The sequence below is a fragment of the Triticum dicoccoides genome, chromosome 1B (genome assembly GCF_002162155.2).
Source record: "Triticum dicoccoides isolate Atlit2015 ecotype Zavitan chromosome 1B, WEW_v2.0, whole genome shotgun sequence".
Lineage (NCBI taxonomy): Eukaryota > Viridiplantae > Streptophyta > Magnoliopsida > Poales > Poaceae > Triticum > Triticum dicoccoides.
Genome location: NC_041381.1, coordinates 271,929,410 through 271,936,690, shown reverse-complemented (window position 1 = coordinate 271,936,690; position 7,281 = coordinate 271,929,410).

Genomic DNA, 7,281 nt, shown 5'->3' with positions numbered 1-7,281 from the left:
AACTTCCATATAAAGTGCATTGAGTACTAAGAGAAGTTTGATTCTTTATGATTGTTTTGAGATATGAAGATGGTGATATTAGAGTCATGCTAGTAGATTAGTTGTGAATTGGAGAGATACTTGTGTTAAAGTTTGTGATTCCCATAGCATGCACGTATGGTGAACCGTTATGTGATTAAGTTGGAGCATGATTTATTTATTGATTGTCTTCCTTATGAGTGGCGGTCGGGGACGAGCAATGGTATTTTCCTACCAATCTATCCCCCTAGGAGCATGCACGTAGTACTTCGTTTCGATAACTAATAGATTTTTGCAATAAGTATGTGAGTTCTTTATGACTAATGTTGAGTCCATGGATTATACACACTCTCACCCTTCCACCTTTGCTAGCCTCTCTAGTACCGCGCAACTTTCGCTGATACCATACACCCACCATATACCTTCCTCAAAACAGCCACCATACCTACCTATTATGGCATTTCCATAGCCATTCCGAGATATATTGCCATGCAACTTTGCACCGTTCCGTTTATTATGACATGCTTCATCATTGTCATATTCCTTTGCATGATCATGTAGTTGACATCGTATTTGTGGCAAAGCCACCTTTCATAATTCTTTCATACATGTTACTCTTGATTCATTGCACATCCTGGTATGCTGCCGGAGGCATTCATATAGAGTCATATTTTGTACTAAGTATCAAGTTGTAAGTATATAAAAGTGTGGTGATCTTCATTATTAGAGCATTGTCCGAGTGAGAAAAGGATGATGGAGACTATGATTCCCCCACAAGTCGGGATGAGACTCCGGACAAAAAATAAAGATAAAAAAGAGGCCAAAAAAGAGAAGCCCCCAAAAAACAAAAAAAATGAGAGAAAAGGAGAGAAGGGGCAATTCTACTATCCTTTTCCCACACTTTTGCTTCAAAGTAGCACCATGATCTTCATGATAGAGAGTCTCCTATGTTGTCACTTTCATATAATAGTGGGAATTTTTCATTATAGAACTTGGCTTGTATATTCCAATGATGGGCTTCCTCAAATTGCCCTAGGTCTTCGTGAGCAAGCGAGTTGGATGCACACCCATTTAGTTTCTTTTTGCCCTTTCATAAAACTTATAGCTCTAGTACATACGTTGCATGGAAATCCCTACCACTCACATTGATATCTATTGATGGGCATCTCCATAGCTCGTTGATGCGCCTAGTTGATGTGAGACTATATTCTCGTTTTTTCTTCTCCACAACCACCCTTCTATTCCACTTATAGTGCTTTTTCCATGGCTCACGCTCATGTATTGCGTGAAGATTGAAAAAGTTTGAGAATATCAAAAGTATGAAACAATTGCTTGGCTTGATTTAAATATTTTGTGTGATGAAGATAGAGCATAGCCAGACTATATGATTTTGTAGGGATAACTTTCTTTGGCCATGTTATTTTGAGAAGACATGCTTGCTTTGTTAGTATGGTTGAAGTATTATTGTTTTTATGTCAATATTAAACTTTTGTTTTGAATCTTATGGATCGGAATATTCCTGCCACAGTAAAGAAGATTACATTGATAAATATGTTAGGTAGCATTCCACATCAAAAATTCTGTTTTTATCGTTTACCTACTCGAGGACGAGCAGGAATTAACCTTGGGGATGCTTGATACGTCTCCAACGTATCTATAATTTTCTTATGTATGCATGCCATGTTTATAATATTTTTACATGATTTTGGTATAATTTGGTTGGAACTAAGCCGGACTGACACTGTTTTCAGCAGAACTACCATGGTGTTGTTTTTTTGTGCAAAAATAAAAGTTCTCAGAATGCGGTGAAAATCAATGGAGATTTTTTGGAAAATATAAAAAATACATCGGAGGGGAGTCCCATGCGCCCCATGAGGGTGGAGGGCGCCCCCACCCCCCTGGGGCGCGCCCCCTACCTTGTGGACTCTCCGTGGGGCCCCCTGACGTGACACCGACGCCAAACCCTCCTATAAGTGCTCAAACTTCCAGAAAAAACCTAGATCGAGAGTTCCGGCACCGCAAGCCTCTGTAGCCACCAAAAACCAATCAGGACCCTGCCGGAGGTGGGATCCATCACCAGTGACCATCTTCATCATCCCGGCGCTCTCCATGACGAGGAGGGAGTAGTTCACCCTCGGGGCTGAGGGTATGTACCAGTAGCTATGTATTTGATCTCTCTCTCTCTCTCTCTCTCTCTCTCTCGTGTTTTTGACTTGGCATGATCTTGATGTACCGTGATCTTTGCTACTATAGTTGGATCTTATGATGTTTCTCCCCCTCTACTCTCTTGTAATGGATTGAGTTTTCCCTTTGAAGTTATATTATCGGATTGAGACTTTAAGGATTTGAGAACACTTGATGTATGTCTTGCATGGGATACCTGTGGTGACAATGAGGTATTCTATTTATTCACTTGGTGTATGTTTTGGCGATCAACTTGCGGGTTCTGTGACCTTGGGAATCTATGCATAGGGGTTGTTACACGTTTTCGTCTTGACTCTCCGGTAGAAACTTTGGGGCACTCTTGGAAGTACTTTGTGTTGGTTTGAATAGATGAATCTGAGATTGTGTGATGCATATCATATAATCAAACCCCCAATAGGTGTTATTTTACTACGATCTCTAGGGTTGTTTGTGACACTTATAGGAATAGCCCAATGGATTGATAGAAAAGAATAACTTTGAGGTGGTTCTGTACCCTACCATAATCTCTTCGTTTGTTCTCCGCTATTAGTGACTTTGGAGTGACTCTTTGTTGCATGTTGATGGATAGTTATATGATCCAATTATGTTATTATTGTAGAGAAAACTTGCGCTAGTGAAAGTATGAACCCTAGGCGTTTTTTCGAAGCATTGCAATACCATTTTTGCTCACTTTTACTGCTTGCTACCTTGCTGTTTTTATATTTTCAGATTACAAAAACCTATATCTACCATCCATATTGCACTCGTATCACCATCTCTTCGCTGAACTAGTGCACCTATAAAATTTACCATTGTGTTGGGTGTGTTGGGGACACAAGAGACTCTTTGTTATTTGGTTGCAGGGTTGTTTAAGAGAGACCATCTTCATCCTACGCCTCCCACGGATTGATAAACCTTAGGTCATCCACTTGAGGGAAATTTGCTACTGTCCTACAAACCTCTGCACATGGAGGCCCAACAACGTCAACAAGAAGAAGGTTGCATAGTAGACATCATGACACGAGGCTATTTCATTTTAAATTAAACCTGATGTTAATTCAACTTGAACATAATGTTGATCGGGTCATGGCACCACTGAATCGAGCTTCCCAGTGCAACCACATTTTCCTTTATGGGAAGGCCGTTATTCGGTTCGTTGTCATGCCTCTGGTTGGTGCATCCAACGAGGTAAGGTTATGGGCGTGCGGCACCCTGGCCTGATAAGTAGACATCACCTTGTGTGCCCGTTGTTGTTATGGTACCTTGTCCCCTGGGACCGTTGTTTGTTTTGCCACGATGGTGGCCGTTGGATGTCTTTGGTAGACATCGGGGCCACCCATGACTTGGCCCAGAGGGGAGTTGGTCGGAGTGGCCAGGAGAGTGTCATGGCAATGGGAAGGTTCTATCGGAATGCCGTTGGTCCCCCCGAATGGGAGAGCGAGGCCATGGGTTCCGTAGTCTGGGTACAGTGTACTAACATCTGCAGAGTGTTTATTAATCTATCAATAGTCGCGTCCTCGGTTACGGACACAGCTCATAAGTAGGTCACACCATGGGTCAACATAAATAAGTTAATCTTGCACACTAAAGATATACTATGGCACTGGTTGCGATAAGATTGTTGAGACCTTAAGATGGTTGTTGTTGCGGAAGCCAAAGAGTTGGTTCTGTTCGTGATCCAAGAGTGATCACCGTGTGATGATATTGGTTACGAGGTAACCCGTTTGGTAAGTGAGTACGAGGGACTCGATGCATGAGCATGTTCACTACATGAGTAGTATGTTGATGCTTTGTAATAATAGATGTCAATGGTTTTGCATTAAACCTGCTTAATTGTCATATTATTGATTATCATTATACCTTTACTTGTCATGAGCTTGCAAGTACATTCAATGTACTGACCTGGTGTGTCATGCCAGATTTCAGGAAAGTCTCACCGGATTGGAGTGCTTCCCGTGTCTAGATCGTGTCCACATTGGTGTCCCTGTGCTTTGGAGTTCCACTTCGTCGTCGTTCCGCTTGAGGGAGACCTGGATTAGGGGGTCCTCGGACAGCTGGACTATATACTTATGCCGGACTGTTGGACTATAAAGAGACAAGATTGAAGACTTCATCCGTGTCCGGGTGGGACTCTCCTTTGCGTGGAAGGCAAGCTTGGCAATTCAGATATGTAGATTTCCTTCTCTGTAACCGACTCTGTGTAACCCTAGCCCCCTCCAATGTCTATATAAACTGGAGGGTTTAGTCCGTAGGAAAAGAACAATCATAATCGTAGGCTAGCTTCTAGGTTTTAGCCTCTACGATCTCGTGGTAGATCAACTCTTGCAATACTCATATCATCAAGATCAATCAAGCAGGAAGTAGGGTATTACCTCCATAGAGAGGGCCCGAACCTGGGTAAACATTGTGTCCCCGCCTACCCGAGATCCGCCGGTTTTGACACCGACATTGGTGCTTTCGTTGAGAGTTCCACTGTATCGTCACCATAAGGTTTGATGGCCCCCTCGATCATCTACGACGATGCGGTCCAGGGTGAGGTTTTCCTCCCCGGACAGATCTTCGTATTCGGCGGTTTCGCACTGCGGGCCATCTCGCTTGGCCATCTGGAGGAGATCGATAGCTATGCCCCTGGCCATTAGGTCAGGTTTGGAAGCCTGAATTATACTGCCGACATCCGCGGAGACTTGATCTTCAACGGATTCAATCCCATGACAGGTGCACCCGACAGTCGCAACGAGCATGACTTAGATCTGCCGTCGGACGGTGTTCAGGAGATCACACCTGCAACTGCCCTGGCTTTAAATCCAGTGCAGATCGTGCCATCCGAGGATGGGAGGATAGACCCCGCCACGGAGGCCGAACACTCAGCGGCGATAGAGCCGAACACAGATTTCACTTCTAAAGAGGTCTGTGTCATCGGACCCTCAGACTCGTCTCCGGCCATAGGATCCGTACCGCGTACATCCGTGCCCATCGGATCTGACCAGGCGCCGGTCATGGAGTTTAGCTCCGTGGATATCTTTCAGCACTCGCCCTTGGGTGACGTGCTAAACTCATTAAAATACCTCTCCCTGTCAGGAGACTCTTGGCCGAACTATGTCCGGCTTGAGTGGGAAGAGGACGACGAAGGAATTTGTTACCCACCCACCACCCACTTAATAGCCACTATCGACGACTTAACCGACATGCTTGACTTTGACTCCGAAGACATCGATGGTATGGACGACGATGCCGGAGAAGAACAGGAACCACCGCCCACAGGGTGCTGGACAGCCACCTTATATATATATATGCTGGACACACCCAAAGGAAATAATGGCGAGGATCAAAAGGATGCAGCGGAGGATGATCCTCTTGAGAAGCAACCCAAGCGCCGACGTCAGCGGCGCCGCTCTAAATCCCGCCATAGAATATACAGCGATACCGGCACAAGAGACATAGCACTCCGGATGATGCCGAAGACGAAAACAATCCCGCCCAGCCAAGCCTCGAGCAAGCCGGACGGGAGGACGGGCAAGCTAGCCCTGATGAACAGGCAATGGATGAAGACTCGGAGGATGACAATTACATGCCCCTCTCCGAAGACGAGGTGAGCCTCGGCGACGAAGAATTTATCGTGCCTGAGGATCCCGTCGAGCAGGAGCGCTTCAAGCGCCGGCTTATAGCCACTACAAAGAGCCTGAAGAAAAAATAGCAGCAGCTTCAAGCCGATCAAGATTTGCTCACTGACAGATGGACCGAAGTCCTGGCGGCCGAGGAATACGGACTCGAGCGCCCAACCAAAAGTTCCCCGAGGCGCAGGTTGTTACCTCAATTCGAGGACAAGGCACTAGAGCCTATACTATTAGCGCAGGATGTGGCTGACCGACCACCTTGTGGCTGAGACAAAGCGGCATATCAGCCCGAACACCAGCCCGCACCCCGTCGCCGAACAAATAAAAACACGAAGGCCCCGGGCTACATGCACGACCTGTGAGACGAATTGGAAAATAAAGCAGGACAATCCAGATCGATCTACGGATCGCGGGGGCGTGCCCCAACGCGTGAGGATGAACGCCACGCCGGATATACCAAATACAAATTCATTCGGGCTGAATACAACAGACCAGACTCATTCAAACTGCGCCGCGACGTAGCCCGGCACAGAGGCGCCGCACACCCCCTATGCTTCACTGACGAAGTAATGGAGCATGAATTCCCAGAAGGGTTTAAACCCGTGAACATCGAACCATATGATGGGACAATAGACCCTGCTGTATTGACTGAAGATTTCCCTCTCCACATTCACATGGCCCGCGACGATGATCTACATGCCATCAAGTACCTCCGACTAAAGCTCAAGGGACCAGCTCGGCATTGGCTGAATAGTCTGCCGGCAAACTCCATTGGCAGTTGGGAGAACCTGGAAGACGCATTCCTCGACAACTTCCAGGGCACTTATGTGCGACCACCGGACCCTGATGATTTAAGTCATATAGCCCAATAGCCCGGAGAGTCAGCTAGGAAATTTTGGACTCGGTTCCTAACTAAAAAGAACCAAATTGTCGACTGTCCGGATGCCGAAGCCCTAGCGGCCTTCAAGCATAACATCCGTGATTAGTGGCTTGCCCGACACCTTGGCCAAGAGAAGCCGAAATCCATGGCAGCACTTACGACACTCATGACCCGCTTTTGTGCGGGCGAGTACAGCTGGTTACCTCGTAGCAACAGCACATCAAGAAATCCCGGCACTTCAGACGCCAGAGATAGCAACGGCAAGTCCTGGCACAACACACACAAGCGCCGCAATAATGGCGATAACACCGAAGACACGGTCGTCAATGCCAGATTTAGTGGCTCCAAGTCCGGTCAACAGAAAAAGCCATTTAAAAGAAACAATCCGGGACCGTCCAGTCTGGACCGCATACTCGCTCATGTCAAATCCACAACACCCCCGATAAACCAGCCAACCACACCAACAGAGATTGTTGGGTATTTATACAGGCCGGCAAGTTGAATGCTGAAAATAAGGAAAAGGGGCCGCATAGTGATGACGACGAGGAGCCCTGGCCGCCGAACACAGGGGGACAGATGAAATCC